Source organism: Mus musculus, chromosome 1 (assembly GCF_000001635.26).
Source record: "Mus musculus strain C57BL/6J chromosome 1, GRCm38.p6 C57BL/6J".
Classification (NCBI taxonomy): Eukaryota; Metazoa; Chordata; class Mammalia; order Rodentia; family Muridae; genus Mus; species Mus musculus.
In genome coordinates this window covers 126,724,420-126,743,109 of record NC_000067.6, presented here as the reverse complement: position 1 = coordinate 126,743,109, position 18,690 = coordinate 126,724,420, and the positions used below count along the sequence as shown (strand labels likewise).

At 43.6% G+C, this 18,690-nt stretch overlaps 1 protein-coding gene across 14 annotated transcripts in view; it reads left to right on the top strand.

Moving 5' to 3' along the window:
- Positions 1-18,690, top strand: part of Nckap5 (NCK-associated protein 5) — a 917,161-nt gene that overhangs the window by 87,687 nt on the left and 810,784 nt on the right. For 5 of the 14 annotated variants that reach the window (XM_006529333.4, XM_006529329.4, XM_006529325.4 and 2 more), the window contains exon 1: positions 2,584-5,172. The exons of 4 other annotated variants lie outside the window; for them this stretch is intronic. The gene's annotated coding sequence lies outside the window, so the exon portion shown is untranslated. Of the gene's footprint in view, positions 1-2,582; positions 5,173-18,690 lie in introns of those variants that run through there. 5 more of the 14 variants (XM_006529330.4, XM_006529336.4, XM_030252635.1 and 2 more) reach the window with 2 other exon arrangements.

The following is an 18,690-nucleotide window of genomic DNA, read 5'->3' as shown; positions in this document are numbered from 1 at the left end:
TCCAGTCAAAGACAAAACATTTCTGTGTAAAGATTCCAGTGTAAGACATCACAAAGGAAACAAACAGTTGAATCTCCCTGTCATCTTAGGCCTAGTGGCCCTTGACAGGTGAGTGTAGGCCTGAGAGGAGAGAAGACATCTCCTGAGGAGGGCCTGGGATGCAGGAGCAGAGGGTGGTCCAAGTCTCTCAACAAATGCAGGTGATTTCTGCAGCATCAGTGGTTACCTGACTGAGACAGGTGGAGAGGACAGGCTGTCTCCCATGCACCCTGACAGTCTCCTTAGTTGTTTTTACACCAAGATGTTAAGTCAGGCTATATATTACTATTTAACTCTGGCTTGGGAAAGTCTGATTCGTATAATAATCAGATGACTCCAAATGTTCATTTAAACAGAACACAGCCTAAAGTTATGTCATAAGTAGGCCATAAAAGATTAAGATCATAGGGGCTGGGGGGATGTCTCAGTGGGTGCTTGCTGTGCAGCTGAGTCTAGATCCCCAGAACCAGAGTAAACAAACAAGCAAACAAAACAAAACAAGATCCAGTGTAGCTGTGTGTGTGCAGCTGTACAGGCTCTGATCCCAGCTCTGGTGTGGGAGTGGAGTGTCACTGAAGGCTTGCTGGGGTTTGCTGTCCAATCAACCTAGCCAAAGTGAAAAAAAAAAAAAAAGAAAAATGATGAGCTGCAGATTCACGGAGAGACCCTGTCTCAGAGAAATAAGGCAAGGAGCCATAAAGGAGGAAAGCGAACCTTGCCTGTGCATCCCTGGCTTCTGCATACACAGACATACAAGCATGTAAGCATTGCCAGGCATGGTAGCACATACCTTTAACCTCAGCACTCAGGAGGGAGGAAAAGGTCTCCCGATCTTTAGGAGATTGAGTCCAGCCTGGTCTACATAGTGAGTTCCAAGTCAGCCAGGGCTATAAACCAAGATTCTTTCTTAAAAACAAACAAATAAGTTACATAAACACAAACATCTGTGCACGTGTATAGACACACACCACACACATATACACATGTATGTACACCACACATACACACACATTTCTCTCACAAGAAAAAAAAGAACATTCAGGAAATATTTCCTTCCTTCCTTCCTTCCTTCCTTCCTTCCTTCCTTCCTTCCTTCCTTCCTTCCTTCTCTCTTTCCCTCCCTCATTCCTTCCTTTCATGCATCCTTGCTTGCCTTCATTGTGGTTTTGAAAGCACTGCAGACTTGAGATAGCTCCTCTCTGTAGAGTAAGGTCATCTCTCAATATGCTTTCCCTAGAGGACTGGAAATAGCACCTAGAACCCTGTTTCACTGTGGTGAAATTTCCAGCTACTCTTTTTCTTGGGCTCTCCCCTCCCTCATATTGTAAAGCAGAGTAGCTAAATAAGCTTAAACTACATTGACTATATTCTAGAACCTTTAGTAGCTTAGAGAATAGATAGACCTGTGTTTCATGTCACCAAATCCAGGCCACTGAGAAAGTTCAAAACCCCTCCTTAATGATGACCCACTAAGCCATCTTTCCAGCCTGGTTGTCTTAACACTCACTCTGGGGTAGACTTTTCTCACCCTCTCTCTGGAGGCACCATTGTGTTAGGGGAGCCATGGCAAGGAGCAGGTCAGACCTGTATAACTACAAGTTTTCCAATATCTGCCTGTCCAGCTCACTGGCAACCAGTCATCCAAACCAAACTGGCTCATGCGTGTCTCTCTTAAAGAGCCGTATGTCAAAAACATTGCACAGGGGAAAGGTCAGCCTTCCATGTTCCAAACACTTAACTCCAATCACTTTGTAAGGTGGATAGAGTCCAAGGGGCTGGCAAATTCATCCTTAAGTGTAAGGAGAAGGAGTTGGTCTTTAAATCCGAACAGAAGACTTAGAACTCAGTCTTCATTGTTTAAATGGGGCAGGGTCTCTCATTATTCATCACTGTGTATGCCAAGCTAACAGATAGAGTTAACCAGGCTAATTAGATTTTGAGGATTGTCTCCTTTCTTGCTATATTTGTACTGAGATTACAGATGTGTGCACTAGCACATCCAACTTTATGTGGGTCCTATGGATCCAAACTCGGGTCTTCACAGTTCCACGTCAAGAGTTTTGACCCACAAAACCTCTTCCCCGGTCTGCCTGTCCAGTCTTTACTGATCATCTGAATGTCAGACACTTGGTAAAGAAACAGCAAAGTTATCTTGAGATGCAGTCTAGAAATTGTACCATAGTTAAAAGTTTTTTACTCTTATTTATTGATTGATTTATTGATTGATTGATTAATTGGTTGGTTGGTGGTTGAATTGTGTGTGTGCATGAATGCATGTGCACATGTATGTACATGCACACACTCATACTAGGGCCCATGTGTGGAGATCAGAGGACAACTTGCCAGAGTCAGTTCTCATGCTTTTAACTATGTCAATCCTGGAGATGGAGTTTAGGTTGTCGGGAGCTTGGTGGCAAACATTGTTACCTGTTGATCTCTCTTCAGCCCTTGAGATTTTATATTACCATCTCAAACGCTAAAATAAGAAGAGGTTATAATGACATAAAAAAAATCCTTCATAACGACACAAATGGAAATGATCATCGGGTGGAGGAGGTCACACTATACACATAGGAGTGAAAATTCTCCTCCTTCACTTCCCACGAGCGAGTATCCATTGCTAACAATGGGCATTGTTCCTTGAGTCTGGTACCAAATTCTCTGCTGCTCTCTTCCATGCTCACTCCCCAGCATCAGCGGCCTCTGCCCCTGGAGCACAGTTTCCTTAGTTTGTTTCTTCCCCCATTCTTGATCACACAACCTATTTCTATCTCATCAGGCTGCAAATGACAACGCAGAGAACATGCTTATGTTCACATCGTACTTTACTTTGTGAGCATATTTAAAGGTTCACTATGGAAAAGTAGCATTGGTGGTTTCACGAGTTTATGTTCTTTTTAAACTGTTTTACAATTTAATTAATTAATTAACTTGGTAATGAGGTGCAATATAGTCCAGACAGGCCTCAACTCACTAAGTAGCCAGAGACATGAACTTGGACTTCTGAGTCCCGTGCCTCTACTTCCAAAGGACTAGAATCATGGACGTTCACCAGTAGACTAGTTTGAAGTGCTGGAGATCAAGACCAGCACTACATGCATATGAGGTAAGCGCTCTACCAACTGAACTATATCCCAGCTCTTTGTAGGTAATTTTACCTGCTAACATAGTATTAAAAATCCACTAGAGACAGATGAAACATGTTATTGTTGGTTGTTATATCAAAGTGGCGTATTTGAGGGTCTCGAGATCATATCAAATCAATAGTCAGTTGCTATTCTTGGAGAAAATAATTTTCAGAAGTATGATGAGCATGGCTGGAAGCAGAGAGCTAGATGTGAATCATTGTTTTCCAAGGCAGGGAGACTGCTCAGTCTAAACATAGACCCCCAGCCCCAGGGATCTGCTGCCCTCCTTCCTGTCTCCACCCTTAGGGACCTCCCCTCTGCATTCTGTCCAGGATTCCCTATAGCCGTGACCCGGACATAAACAAATAAACAGCACTTACCAGACAACTGCTGCTCTTAATGACTTTCAAAGTGGGCTGGGGAGACACGCATGCAGATGGAAAAAAAAACCCTAAAAATACAAGTCAGTGTATTAAAAGCATCCAATACATATAAATAGCAAGCCTCATTGCAACAGGCCAAGGGAGGGAGGGAGGGAGGCTGGGCACTCAGGCTTCATGGAAGGGACTCTATCTCTAGGTGGAGGCTGGGGGTGGCATAAAGCAACTACAAAAGTCCTAAGAACCAGCTGAGGGAAGAGGTAGACGGGAGGGGGAAACACAGGGCAGGGAAGCCTCACTTTTATTTTGATGGTTGAAAGGGAGTGGAATTTACAGGTTTGTTGTGACATGTGACCACTATTCAACTTCATTTTATTTCTATCTTACTGCATAAAGTTGTGTGTGTGTGTGTGTGTGTGTGTGTGTGAGTGTGCTTGCATGCAGGCACATGTGTGCATGCACTCACGTGCAGGAGTGAACATGTCACCACCCTCAGAGGACAATTTTGTAGAGTCAGAAGTCGCCAGGCTTGAGGGGCAAGTGCCCTTCCTCCCGTGCTGAGCTACCTTGCTGACCCACTTTACTTTTTGTTTTATTTGACCTTTAAACTTTATTTTCTTTATATTACTTTTAAATTTCATTTAAATGTTGAGCTTTAATTGTGTTATATTTAGCTTTTAAAACTGTATTTTATTTATGATAGTGAAAATACGCATTCACTTCCCATTACAAGATCGATAATCACAGAAACCCTTCCAGCATTCTGCCCAGGAAACAAAAACAAATTGCGTTTTTGGGGGTTTTGTTTTTGTTTTTGTTTTGTTTTTGCAAACGCATACAGAATTTTGCCTTCAGATTTCTGAGGGCCCTTCCTTTTAAAATTCCAAGTTGGGAAACTTTCGTCTCAGAGTTTATCATAGAAAGTTGCAAATCAAGACACTCTGCCTGAAACCAGGTACGGAGCTCAAGGTAAGAGTTGCAAAGAAACTCTAGATGTGGCTAATCCCCGCGTACTTGTGAATCAACCAGCGGCCGCAGAGGTGGAGCAGGTGGCCGCCTTGCCTAGTGCCTCAAACTGTCCCCAAGCGCCTGTTTCTGCAGCCTATTCAGTGTCATCCGCTGGAGAGAGGATCCTCTCACTTTTTCAGAGCAGAGAAAAGCCACGCTGGGCCAACTTGACTCCATGGGGGTCACTCCATGCACGCATCACTGGAATCCGTTCCCAGACGACAGATTCATTGCAGAAGAGATCCTTTTGCCTCCCCACCCCCTCCTTTCTTTTTGACAGTCAGTTAATAAAGACTCAACAGTAAGCAGCTCCCAGTGATGTCATCTGGGACTTTGTCCACAGCGCCTGTATTTACAAGCTCGCAGCAACCACAGAGCCGCAGCCCGCGGCTTCCAGGTCTCTGCAAACTCGCCCTGGATCCCAGGCTGGACCGCTGGCTCCGTGTGGCAGATCTTCAAGAAAACCCAGACTCCTTCTTCCAAGTGTGTTTTTGAATGCTTCGCAAGTAACCAGGATCGGCAGGAGCACAGCGCTGGAGAGAAACTGTGGGAGCTTTGCAGTTCCTGGCTCCGGGACCTTGTGATTTCCATTCACCAAAGGAAAGAACTCACTCCAAGTAAGACTCCTGGGATTTAACAAAAACAAACAAGCAAAACAAAACAAAACAAACAAAGCAAAGATCTTGTAACCCTTTCCCTCTGATGTTTCTCGCTTGCTTTCCGTTTAAAAGGAGATGCTGTTTATGTATTACTGCAGGCTCTCTTGAAGCCACAAGTATGCATTTGTTCAGAGTAATTATAGCCCTCTCAACTCAGGGTTTGGTGGGGAAGGAAGCTAGCTGCTAACAGGACTGGGAATTCAGAAGCCGGTACCCCTGCTCCTAAACTACCCCTGCTCCTAAACTAATCCTCCGCTTTTGCAGTGGGTGGGTAGTGGGCGGTTTGCTGTTTTCTGTTTTAAAACAAATGCCAGCAAAATAGTTAGGTCGACCTTGGAAGGTTGGAAGGAAATTCTAAGACTTTAAAAAACTGAATGTAAGTGTGTTCTTGGAGAGAGACACCTGCTTCCTCTAGGACTCTTTTTGTGGGTTATAGATTTTAATGTGAGCATGCTGGTTTTCAGTTCATCCCATGCAACTGTAACTTCCCCTTAGTAATAGTCTCCTCTCTCTCTCTCTCTCTCTCTCTCTCCTCTGGCAACTTTTCTTTCCTCTTCTTTTTTTTCCCTGCCTTCTTTTTTCTCCCTTTCTCTTCTGTTTCTCCTTGTTCCCCTTCCCCCCCACTTCATTCATTTTCCACCACCTCAGTACTGGAAACTACTCTGGAACTCATTTCTGGCTATCCTGGCCCCTTCCCCTAGTGTTCCATGGAGAAACGGTGGGTGCTCTGATGGACTCACTGAGTGAGCATGCCCAGTTCATGTCCCACTGTCAAAGTATAACTTGGACACCACTGTCCGTGGCAGTATCTTTGCCTCATCTTTCTTTCTCCTCAAAGCTCTTTAAACTTTTCAGACATTCTCTGGGGTTTCAGCAGAGAGAGTGTATAGGATGCTGCCAATCCAGGCAGGGTTTCCCTCCTAACTCAGCCTGCAAGGGGCACACAGCTCAGTAACCAATCTCGCCTGGAAGTTCTGCTTAGGTGTCCTGTGAACTTGCCTCGCAGGGGTTTCCTGCTCTGTACTTGCAGCTCAGACTCTTGCTCCTAGCAAATCTCAGCTGACTGATGCCCTCCACCCTCCGCCCCTGACAGCTCAGGACTGACTGGCAAGAAGTGGCTCTTGGCTTGTTAGCTCCTGCAGGAGAACCCCATGACTCATTCTGTGAGACTGACTTTCTCCTGAATTCAGGTGCTCTGTCAGCACCCCCAGGAGCCTGTGAAGTGACAGCCTTCATGTCTTTCCTCTGGGCAGTCAATAGGGAAAGGTCTTAGCAATCTTTGGCTGTTTTCTATGGAATCCTACCCACCTCCTGCCTTCTTAGCAGCTCCCAGGTTCTCCATCAGACCATGCTCAGCTTGTATGTATTATGACCCTGTATTCTTTGTAGAACTGTGTTTACATCAAAGAATCTGCTACTAAACATTGTTCAATACCTGATCTTCTCCCCTTAATGAGGCTAGGTTTCATATAGCCTTGAACACCACATGTAGCCAAGGCTGGCCTTGAATTTCTGATCCTTCTACCTTCACCCCCTCCACCCTCAAATTGTAGACATGTACCATCAGGCTAGACTTATGAGGTACAGGAGATTGAACCAGAGCTTCCTGAATGCTAGGCAACTACTCTACCAACCAAACTACATTCAGCTCCAGAAGAAAACTGTGGCATAAGAAATCACTTGCCCAAAGGCCTCCAACAGAGCTCTGCTGGAGAATGTACTAGAATCTGAATCCCACACTTAGTCTGGCATGCATACTAGCATGTCACTTTTCAAGTTCTTGACAATTAGAACAGAAACAAGATCCACAGGTGTACGGTACCCGTGCCTTCTTGGAGGAACGGGGCTCTGCGCAGGTGTACAGATAAAGGTGGCCCAGCAAAGAGAACAGTCCTGTTTTGGTTTTGGCTCTGGTTGCATGTCTTTAACGCCTCTGCTCCTTATCGTTTAGCTAATGAACTGAGGGAAGCCCTGGGATTATTTTAGTGGCTGGCCCAAAGGCAAGAAGGGCAGCCGTAGCAGTTGAAAAAGTCCAGACTGTTTTGCTCAGAGCATGCTGGAATATCTATATTGATTCCCGAGTCTCATACTATTCCTGACCAACCTCTAAGTCTTAAACTTCCTTTGGAGTCACTTGTTGACTCCTCTTAACCCATCCATTCTTTCCCTTCAGCCTGAACCTCCCAGGTCCCAGGATCCCATTAACTCCCACTCAGATCTAGTTTCTTCTGTTTCTGGACCCTTTTGTCCTGATTGGAACACCATCAGAGGGCTTCTGCAGACGCTCTGGGCACGTGCGATAATTGGTGTGAACTATTAAAGTGTCTTTTACCAACCTTTGCCACAAGTCTTAGAAGCTTCTGGTCACATTGTCTAATATCACCTCTTAGGGCTGGGATAATGGCACAGTTAGTCAAGCACTTGTCTTGGAATCGTGAGACCCCAGTTTGAGCCCCAGAGCCCACATTACAAACAAAATCAGGCATTTAATATCTGCATTAAGGGGAGAAAGAGATCTCTGAGACTTGCTGGCCATCCATCCTGGTTAATTAGGTGAGTTCGAGGCCAGTGGGGAATTCTGGTTTGTGTGTTTATTTGTTTGTTTGTTTAAATACACACACACACACACACACACACACTGAGGTGGACTGCACCTGAGGAATGACACACCTAAGGATGTCCTTTGACTTCCCAATACAAATGTGTATGTACATTAGCATATGTATAAACATGTAAATACACACATTCACACATTGAAAGCAAAGTCTGTGTTTTTTTTTAATTAGGTATTTTCCTCATTTACATTTTCAATGCTATCCCAAAGGTCCCCCATACCCACCCCCCAATCCCCTACCCACCCACTCCCCCTTTTTGGCCCTGGCATTCCCCTGTACTGGGGCATGTAAAGTTTGCAAGTCCAATGGGCCTCTCTTTCCACTGATGGCCGACTAGGCCATCTTTTGATACATATGCAGCTAAAGACAAGAGCTCCCGGGTACTGGTTAGTTCATATTGTTGTTCCACCTATAGGGTTGCAGTTCCCTTTAGCTCCTTGGGTAATTTCTCTAGCTCCTCCATTAGGGGCCGTGTGACCCATCCAATAGCTGACTGTGATCATCCACTTCTGTGTTTGCTAGGCCCCGGCATAGTCTCACAAGAGAGAGCTATAACTGGGTCCTTTCAGCGAAATCTTGCTAGTGTATGCAATGGTGTCAGTATTTGGAAGTCTGTGTTTTGATACTAGCTTGGAGTAGCTATTCAATAAGAACTTCAAAGGAGAAGAGCAAAAGAAATAAGCATTTGCCCAACTGCTGAACACCCAGAGCTCCACATAGGTTAGCAGACATTATCATACAACTGAATAGATTTAGACTCTTCACTGTGATTCAAAGTCTGGGATGTCAGACGTCTGAGTACAAACTCAGGGCAACCCGTGGTAGATCTCAGCTACCCTGCCATGCCTTCTTTTCTCTCCATCCCCTCATCTATTTAAATCTTTCTGAGAGTCTATCTCATTCGAATCTTCCCTTGAGAAGCTGTGTGACAGAGTGATGGAGAGGTTGTACTGGGCTGGGCCACCCTTATTCACACCCTGCTTCTCATACTTGCTCCCTTGTGACCCCTTCTAGCTTAGTAAACTTCTCTGTTCCAGTATCTTGAAAATGTGAAATATGAGCTTGGCTTCTTCAGGAAGGATGAGGAAGGGCTAAATACAAACCACAGGGTCTGGGAAGATGACTTAGTGGGTTGGAACACTTGCTGGGTAAGCATGCAGACCTAAGTCGATTCTAAGTCTCACCTGAAAGAGCAGGCATTAGGTCTTTGGGGATAGAGTTAGGAGTTTGGTGGGGCTTGCTAGCTGCTAGACTAGCTCCAGGTTCAGTGAAAGACCTGGTTTCAAGAAGGTGGTAAGGGATAAAACAGAAAATGTAACATCTTTCTCTGGCATTCGGAGTGATCACCAGTACAGGTACCCACACATGCATTTGGGCACACATTACATACACACATGTTACACTCAGATAGATTCATACATACACAGATGCACACATTAACAATACACACACATACACAATATTTTATATATTAATAATTATAACATATTAATGTATAATATATGATATTATATAAAATTATATATTACATAATAGTTATATAAAATTATACACAATGATAAAATTATATACTATATTATATAATTTATTAATACATAATATAAAATACTGTGTGATATTGATTATATAATAATTATAATAATATATTAAATATAATATATTATATATTAAATAGCTTCAAACTTGGTACACATGCAATAATTGCCCATAAGTATCACACTTATCCATATAGATACCCATTCATATAAACAGAGTTTCAACACTATCACAGAATGAGGTATGTATCACATACTGAAGTGTATCATTTGTGGTCTTTATTTGTCTTTTCCACGTCTATGCCCCTTTCCAGATTTAAGAATTCAGAATCTCCCAGGTGGGAGTCCTTTGCAGGTTTAGTAGGAGATTCCTCAGGTTATACAGATGGAGCTCACTGTTCTGCTATTGGGAGCTGCTATCTGGTGGCAGAATGTTCTGGATCGAAATGCTCCTCAGTACTTCTCCACATTCATCCTCCTGAAGTTGGCCAGTGGCACTTCCCTTTGCACCTGATTTGTCTCCAGACCTTTGTTCTCCCCATCCTAGGACCAGGCTTTCTTCCCTCCCTCACCACAGTCAGGTGTGTCACATCCCATGGATAAGTCAGGTGTCCCGTGTCCCATGGTTAAGTGTGCTCATTGGTTTTACCCCTCAGCCTTTGTGGGTCACAGGGCAGACTCCTATGAACTTAAGTCCTGCTGTGTGTGTTCCTGCCTTTAGTAGATTGTGTATTGAGTACACGAATGGATATTGTTTCCCAAGTTCCTCCATTCCCACCAAACTCCTCCGTCTGGATATTTCTCATGACACTATCTTGGAACCATTCCTAGTTCTCCTCCTTGCTCAAGCCATGTATCCCGCCCACTTCTGGGAGGAGTCTGCAGTCTTTCCACCCATCTGCCATTCTGTCTGTGTTTGCTGCTATTCAGTGAAGTGATCGCACCTGGTGAGAGCCCGACTCTCTCGGACACCTAATTGCTATAACCCCATTTAAAATAGTAAGACAGCTCAGTGCTTAAGAGCACTTGCTGCTTTTCCGGGGGATCTGGGTTTGGTTCCTAGCATCTTAACAGGGAGCTTACAACCACCATTAGCTATAGTTGCATGAGGTCTGATACCCTCCTTTGGCCCCTGCAGGTAAATGTATTCACATGCTTAAGCGCCCCCCCCACACACTATAATTTAAAGTGCAATAAATATTTTTAATGCACAATATAAAATAAGTTTTAAAATAATCTCTTCTTCCACATTTACCACTGGATTCTAGTGAGTTTGAGGTTGGAATCATGAACTGAAAAATCTGTGATTTAGTGCATAACGCAGCACGGCACCCAGTCCATGTCAGAGGATAAGAAAAAAGGCATAGATGTGTGGTTGGTAGGCACTGTAACAGCATATTAAACTGTTTCTTTCCTACAAGCATGATGGAGTGATTCCCCAGCTAAGTGTTGTGTAGTCTCATGTGTGATTTCCATGTGTGACCTCACTAAGATTCTTACTTGAACACCCAAGGGAAGAAAATTGATGTTCAGAGAGTCTGAATTCCATGCACAGGTCATATGGATAGTAAGAAGAGTCAAGATTCAAGTCTGCGACTCCCCTCACCTCTCAGTGTGGTTCTCTGTGGGTGTACAGGGCTGATTGCCTTAAAGAGGCTCACCTGGAATGCAGTGTGGGTCATTCACCTCTGCCTGAGACCAACTGTCCTAGAACACTGATAAGTCAGGTGAACACATCTAAGTGTCAGCCAGATGAACCAGTGACATGTTTGTGTCTTCAGAATTGTCAGAAGCCAATGCCCAGTCCTTTGGTGTCACATGTACCATGGATCAGGTGCTCATGGTTTTGCCCTTCAGCCTCTGTGGGTCATAAAGACAGACCCATTTCCTATCACTCATCCATGAATCTACTGTGGATTAGCTCAGGTTTATGGCTCTGACTGTCAAGCTCACTTATGTTCTTGGCCTGAGTGTTTGTAGGTTCTTCTTGGTCAACTGAGAGCTGAGAGATCAGATTAAAAATTAAAATTATAAGTAGTATTTGGTTCCCTACACAAGGTTCACCAAAGCAGTAGTGCTTTATGGAAACAAATCTTTCAGTTTTGAAACAGGACCTCTTGTATCCTAGGCTGGCTTCAAACTATGCTATAGAGCTAAGGGTGACCTTGAACTCTTGGACAATTTGTTTCAACTCCTAGTGCTGGGGTTGCAGTGTCTGTGAATCACTACACCCAGTTTATTATGTGCTGGGAATGGAATCCAAGGCTTTATGTGGCCGGTGAGCGCTGAACCCACTAAGCTTCATTCTCAGATTGCAGTTTGCACTGCATGTACATACATACAAGGCTACAGAAGCCTATCTGTCTATTGGTTGAGCTGTTAATCCATCCATAAACATTTCTGTGTGTTCCAAAGGTATGTGCCTTGGAATGGAGTTGTGACAATTCTACAGATGATGTGATCTGGAAAAACAAAAACAAAAACAAAAACAAAAAACAAACAACAGCAACAACAAAAAAACCACCACCACCACCACCAACAAAAAACCCATAAGACTTATAAAGAACACACAAGTTAGCTTTCCCCTAAACAGTGCAAGAAAGTCTTACCTGTGTGGAGGTGATCTACCAGAGACTGGCATGTATTTTGTCAGGGTGTAAAGTTGGTTTGAGATGTTGAAAACTGGTCTTTGTTGGGTTTTGTTTGTTTGTTTGGGTTGTTTTTGTTTCTTTGGGTTATTTGTTTGTTTTTGTTTTGTTTTTTTTTTTTTTTAGATAAGGTCTCATAGTGCCTGTTCTAGCTTCAAAGTCATTGTATACAAGGGGATGACCTAGAACTGCTGATCTCCCTGTTTTCCCCTACCAAGTACAGGGATTACAGGTATGCACAGCCATGCCCAGTGTATGTGGTGCTAAGGGATCAAGTCCAGGACCTCATGCATGCTAAGCAATTGTTCTACCGACTGAATCACATCCAGAGATTTAAACAGCCAGAAAGCTTTAGGCTGAACACTGGGCAAAGTCACCGGACTGCTTAAACAGAAGCAACACAACAAGAGCATTCTTTCTCCATTTTCTAATCTTACAAGGTGAAATGCCTTTAGAATTTCAGACTCCCAACTGCACTTCCTTAACAGATGAAAGAATACATCTCTTGGGTGCACAGAGCATGACCCACACGTTTACCATGCCTCGAAACACACTTGTCTAACAAACTGCGTCCTGTCAGTTTGGAAGCCTTAATTATACAAGGTACTTCCCTATTGTTCCATAAATTAATCCTGGTATTTTTCAGACTAAGAAACCTGATCTCTCCTCTTAGAAATAAACATTACTGGATTAGTGAGCCCTTTGAATTGACTTTGGATGCACTGTGAGAATCCAGTGGACTGAGTTCAGGAGTAAAGTCCCAAGCCCGTTTTGGAACATAAGCCTGGATAATAACACAGCTATGAATATGATGGTGTTGAATGAAGGAAGAGCTGTTATTTCTGAAATGTGGGAACAAGTGTTACTGTCAAATGCCTGTCTGACAAACTGCCTCACAAAGACTACACGCTTCATTTGGTAAATTGAATCTGGAAGCGTAGACCTGATCCAGACCTGTTCAAACGATACCCCAAATCATTCCATTGTCTGTGGTTACTGTATTTTACACACTTTAAAATTCAACTTAGTGGCCTGGGAAGATGGCTCAGTGGATACAGCACTTGCCATGGAAGCAATAGGACCAGAGTTTGGGTCACAAGAACCCACATAAATGCCAGATTGGCATGTCGGCCACCCTCCAATTCCAGCCCCAGACAGTGGAGATAGGATCCTGGAGGAAGCTGGTTAGGGAGGCTAGTCATATGGGCAAGCTCTGGGTTTGTCTGGAAGACCCTGCCTCATTGAGTCAGGTGGAAGAACAATGGAGGATGAGCTCCAATATCAAGTGGATTTCTCTGCGCGCGTGTACGCGCGCGCGCGCACGCGCACACACACACACACACACACACAGAGTGTACCCATGCACCTGTGAACATGCACACATAGGTGTATGTATGAAGGCAAAATGGCCAACTTAGAAAGCAGAACAATGCTGAAACGTTTATGTAGCTGCATGCTTTCATGCTGTGAATTTCAGAAGTAAGCGACATTGCCCCAGTGCTGATAAGGAGTGATTGTGCGTGGCTTTGGCTTCTCATATCTTGTGTTCCCCTGACTACCCCTCTGTATCCCATTCCTCAGGCCTTTCCTTTGGCACAAAATTATTTTCTGCCATTTAAGCTGCTTCTATCCCCATTTAAAATTTTTGTTTTATTAGCATATATACATTATATGTGACAATGGTTTTCCTCTTCCATTCCTGCTGATACCCCTTCTCTTCTCACCATGCACTCTTCTAATTCTCCTTTCTCACTCTTTCCTTCCTTCCTTCCTTCCTTCCTTCCTTCCTTCCTTCCTTCCTTCCTTCCTCCTTTCCTTCCTACCTTTAGGGGAGGTGGTAGTGAGTTTCATTAGGGTTGCTTACAGGAGCAAGGATGACCAAGGTTATACCACTGAAGAAAAGGTCTCTCCCGCCACCAGTGACCATTAGCTACCTATAGATGCTCAGGGATTGGAGGCTTTCGGAGACTCTCCTTATTCCATGATAGAATTTTGGCAGGTCCAGTTTTGTGGTGATACTGCCAGGTAATGTTTCTTTGTCAAAGTTATATGGCAAATTATTTCTAATTATGATAGATAACCATATAGCTTTCCCCACCTCCCTGATCACTGGTGTGATTGCATTACAGTTTTGCTTAAAAATATATCTGGTGCCTATTTTATCATGTTTACAAGTATAGATCTTCCTTAGTGTCCATGAGGAACTGGTTTCAGGGTTCCAAGTCCCCTTCAGGAACCTCAAATCGGTGACCCTCCGAGATATACAATGACGTGGAATCTGTACGTAGCCTAGGCACATCCTTCTTTAGGCTTCAGATCATCGCTAGATTACTTATGAGAACACAATGAGAACACCGTGTAATTTCCATGTTTTATTTGTTAGGGAATAATGACCACAAAAAGGGTCTGGAAATGATTGGTGAACCTCTTGTTTTTCATCAAATATTTTCTTTTTCATTAATACTTTAAATATTGTGTGTGTGTCTGTACATATGTATATGTGAGAGAAGGATGCACACAGAGACAGAGAAACAGAAACAGACACAGAAATGGATAGACAGACAGACAGACATGAGTACGGGTGTCCCCAAAGACCAGAAAAGGCCTTCCCGTAGGATATTCTGAAGCTGGAGTTACAGGTTGTCGCGAGCCACCTAACGTGGGTGCTAGGTCAGTAAATGCTCTTTCCAATGGGGAGTCCTGCACAAGCACACACACTGTTGTGCCTATGCAGGTTGGAGGCAACTTGACTCAGTCACTTCCCCTTCTGCCTTTACATGGGTTCATGGAACCTAATTCAAGTCACCAGACCTGTGTGGCAAGCACCTTTATCCACTGAGACATCGTGTCAGCCTTGCTGAAGTACTTTCAGACTCCTGGTGTTTCAATCTGCAGCTATAGAATGTGGAAACAGAAGGGTCCCTGTATTTTTTTTTTTCACTGCTGAGTCAGATCATTTATTATGATCACATTTCCTTTCTATTAACACTTTCCCCTAAGTTATTACTCGCACATGCTCACTGCTGCTCTGTTCACAGTAACAGGGAATTGGAGCCAGTCTAGATGTCCCTCAACAAATGAATGGATAATAAGAGCATAGTACATATATATACCCAACGGAATTTTATCCAGCTGTAAAGAAAAATGAAATCATGAAAGTTTCAGGGAAATGAATGGACTTGGAAAGTATAATAATATTAAGGGAGGTGACCCTAATTCAGAAAGGAGAAAGCTGCATATTCTCACTTACGTGTGAATCCTAGCCTGTAATGTACATATGTGTATATTAAAATTGGCATAAATGTAGCTACAGTCTAAAACAAACAGACAGAAAAGAGATCAAGGTAGGGTGAAATTATTGCAATGAAGAAGAGCTGGGGGAGGGGGGAGAAAAGGACACATGGAACTTGAAAGCAGCTAAGAGTTTGGGGGAGGGTACAAGGAGAAATGGGGGCAATGGGGGGGGGGACAGTGGCGGGAGACAGAGAGACAGGACTCTACTACACAGAGAGAGAGGGGGGAGGGAGGGAGAGAGAGAATGATCCTTTCTAAAGCCTAGTGTATTTAATTTTAAAAATAAAAAGATGATTATATGCAAATATAAAAACCCATAATTTTGAGCCAGGCGTGGTGGTGCACTCCTTTAATCCCAGCACTCGGGAGGCAGAGGTAGGCAGATTTCTGAGTTCGAGGCCAGCCTGGTCTACAGAGTGAGTTCCAAGACAGCCAGGGCTAAACAGAGAAACCCTGTCTCGAAAACAAACAAACAAACAAACAAACAAACAAACAAAAAACAAAAGAAAAACAAACAAACAAAAACAAAAAAAAAACCCAAAAATTTAAAACTGTGATAAGTTGCCTCATGTAAAACAACTCACAGTTTCCCACCTCTGGCTAAGTGCAGCTGCTCATGGATCCCTTTGACAAATAAGTCAGAAATGAACGTCCTTTAAAAGCATTCTTCTCAGAAAATAGAGTCTCAAGTCACCAGAGAATGCCTTTTTTCTCTCTCAATTGTCTAAGGGGAGAAGTTAATTATTAATTGCGCCAAATCAGGAGTAATTTGAAATGCCTGCTTCCCATGTGTCTTAATTATATTCAATTACTCCCATTCGGGTAAACAGAAATGCTCTCGTTTATTGTAGTTGGCAAACAGCATTCATTCATATCTGTTTCTGTGGTACCATGAACCCTCAGCACCTTCTGACTGTAGGAAACACCCTTCTTTCTGTGTTCCTCTGACGTCTGGAATAGCCTCATTAGAGACAGGCAAATGGCAGGCTTGGAGCAATGTGCTTTTGTGAACAGATAAATGGATGGGCTGCAAAAGAGGCAGTGATTTTTCACTTTCCTCCTTTTCCTGTCAATTATGCTTCCAGCTCAGGAATGTGAGGAGCTTTATAATAGGGAATATTCAAAGTAGCTTACAGAAAGCAAGGGAAGGATTTCACATTTAGACAGTTTTTAGGGACCGCCAGTAGAGGGCCTTGTTAAGCTGAGTAGAAGGTTTCCCCCCCTGCACACCAATTGCCAATCATGACAGCTACCTGGTAAAGAAGCCATTGTTTTTTAGACTGTCTGATGAATAGCTTTAAGATTACCCAAGTGATTTTTAAAGTACATTGTATTTCTTTGTATGTGGAGCGAGAAGACATCTAAGTTTCCATCTTCATTGCTTTCTTAGTAAGGAGTTAGAGAATCAGATGGATCATTAAAAACCCATCAATCAAACTGGGGCTTTGGAAGCCTCATCACTAAATCTATAGGATGTGTCTGCTGGAGTTGGGGTGAGGGGCTCTGAGTCTGCTTGTTGGATCTTAGTATTGGCTGCCGAGTGTGGAGAAGGAAAGATGAGAGTTCTCCTATTCTAGACATGGATTAATCTTGTTTCTAGCAGTGGGGTGAGGCCCATACTCAACAGAATTGTGTGCAGCAGTCCTGAGTCGTCCTCTCTGTGGCAAGCCCTGCTCTCCTCTGTGGCATGGCCTCTTTCTGACACCGACTGGAGAAGGTTTAATAAGAGCAAAGGCAGGTAATCTTCTCGGTGAGTTTAGTAGCCAGGGAGAAAAAACTGACTTCCAGAGTCACTCAGTGTGTACCCTAAAGCCATTCTCTTCCTCCTTGCTGGCCTGTTTCCTGCTCCCCTTACCTGAATCTGTCCTTACTTACGAGTCTCTCTTCTCCCTGTCTCTCCTCTTGGAACAACTCTGCCCAACTGCCTTCCTTAGGAAGGCTCGTCCTACCTGCCATACCCCTTATCAGCTCAGTGTGGTCCTTGCCACTGCACTTATCACTAATGTAATTAAACATATGGTGGGTTATTGATTAGGAAGGTGCCCCCCCCCTCCCCGGGAGGCAAGACCTTTCTTGGAATCAGTGTCTCTGTGTGTCTTGTAGTTTAATAGTAAACTTAGCACCTAGAACAATAGTTGGTCCGCAGAAGATAGCCCTCGAATGCTTGGTGAGTCTGAATATACGCACACTCTCTGGATTTTCTTCTCTAACATTTAAGAAAAACATTCACTTTAGTGTCTTAGACCTTGATGTTTAAAACCGCTGGTGTTCAAAATGTCTGTCTATGGACTGGGGCACAAAGCCACAGCATTGTTCTTTGATGTAACTTTCAACAAGGGGGCACAGGTCTCTTTATTTCCAGTAGTCATGATGTTTATCAAACAGGAGCTCTAGAAGTCTTGGAATCAATGAATAAGTATATAGGCTTGGCTTTATTTTTATTTTCTTAAATTTGTGTGTGTTTGTGTGTGTGTGTGTGTGTGTGTGAGAGAGAGAGAGACCTTATGCCACAGTCCATATGTACAGGTTAGCATTATTCACTGATCTATCTCAGCAGTCCTTTCTAAAAACACTTCTCCTTCCTTCCTCCCTCCCTCCCTCCCTCCCTCCCTCCCTCCCTCCCTCCCTCCCCTCCCTCCCTCCCTCCCTCCCTCCCCTCCCCTCCCTCCCTCCCTCCCCTCCCTCCCTCCCTCCCTCCCTCCCTCCCTCCCTCCCTCCCTCCCTCCCTCCCTCCCTCCCTGCCTTCCTTCCTTCCTTCCTTCCTTCCTTCCTTCCTTCCTTCCTTCCCAGACTCCATCTCCCTGTCTCCATTTTTCCCTCTATCCTCTGTCTTTCTCCCTTCTCCTTCCACGGTGGAAGGAGGAGCAGACCCAGGGAGATGCCTTTAGCTGACTCATGTACTTTCATGTTTCCTTGTTAGGCTAGAGATTTCCTGGAGGCCTGTAAATTCTCAAATACTGCCTTCCCAAGATGTCATGTAATACTAAAAAAAAAAAAAAAAAAAAAAAAAAAAAAAGAAAGAAAGAAAGAAAAAAAAGAAAGAAAAAGAAAAAGAAAAAGACCAGAAATTTGGAGTCTGTTAACACCATTAAAATGATGGAAGTTATGTGGCTATATATAGGTTCTACCCCAAAGACACTTGCCCTTTGATATCCATGGATTCCATTCTAGATTCTGACATCTCCCTTTCAGTCAGCTAATTCACCTCACTGAGTTTGGTTTCTTTATTCTTTAAATGCAGCACCACAAAATGATTTTTATCAAATATCTCTGAAATGTTTACAAGGTGGCCTAGCCCCTTTGTGTGTACATAGTCTCCTTATCTGATCCTCATAGCAGACCCCCTGAAATAAACACTGTTGTCAATCCCATTGTGGAGACAAG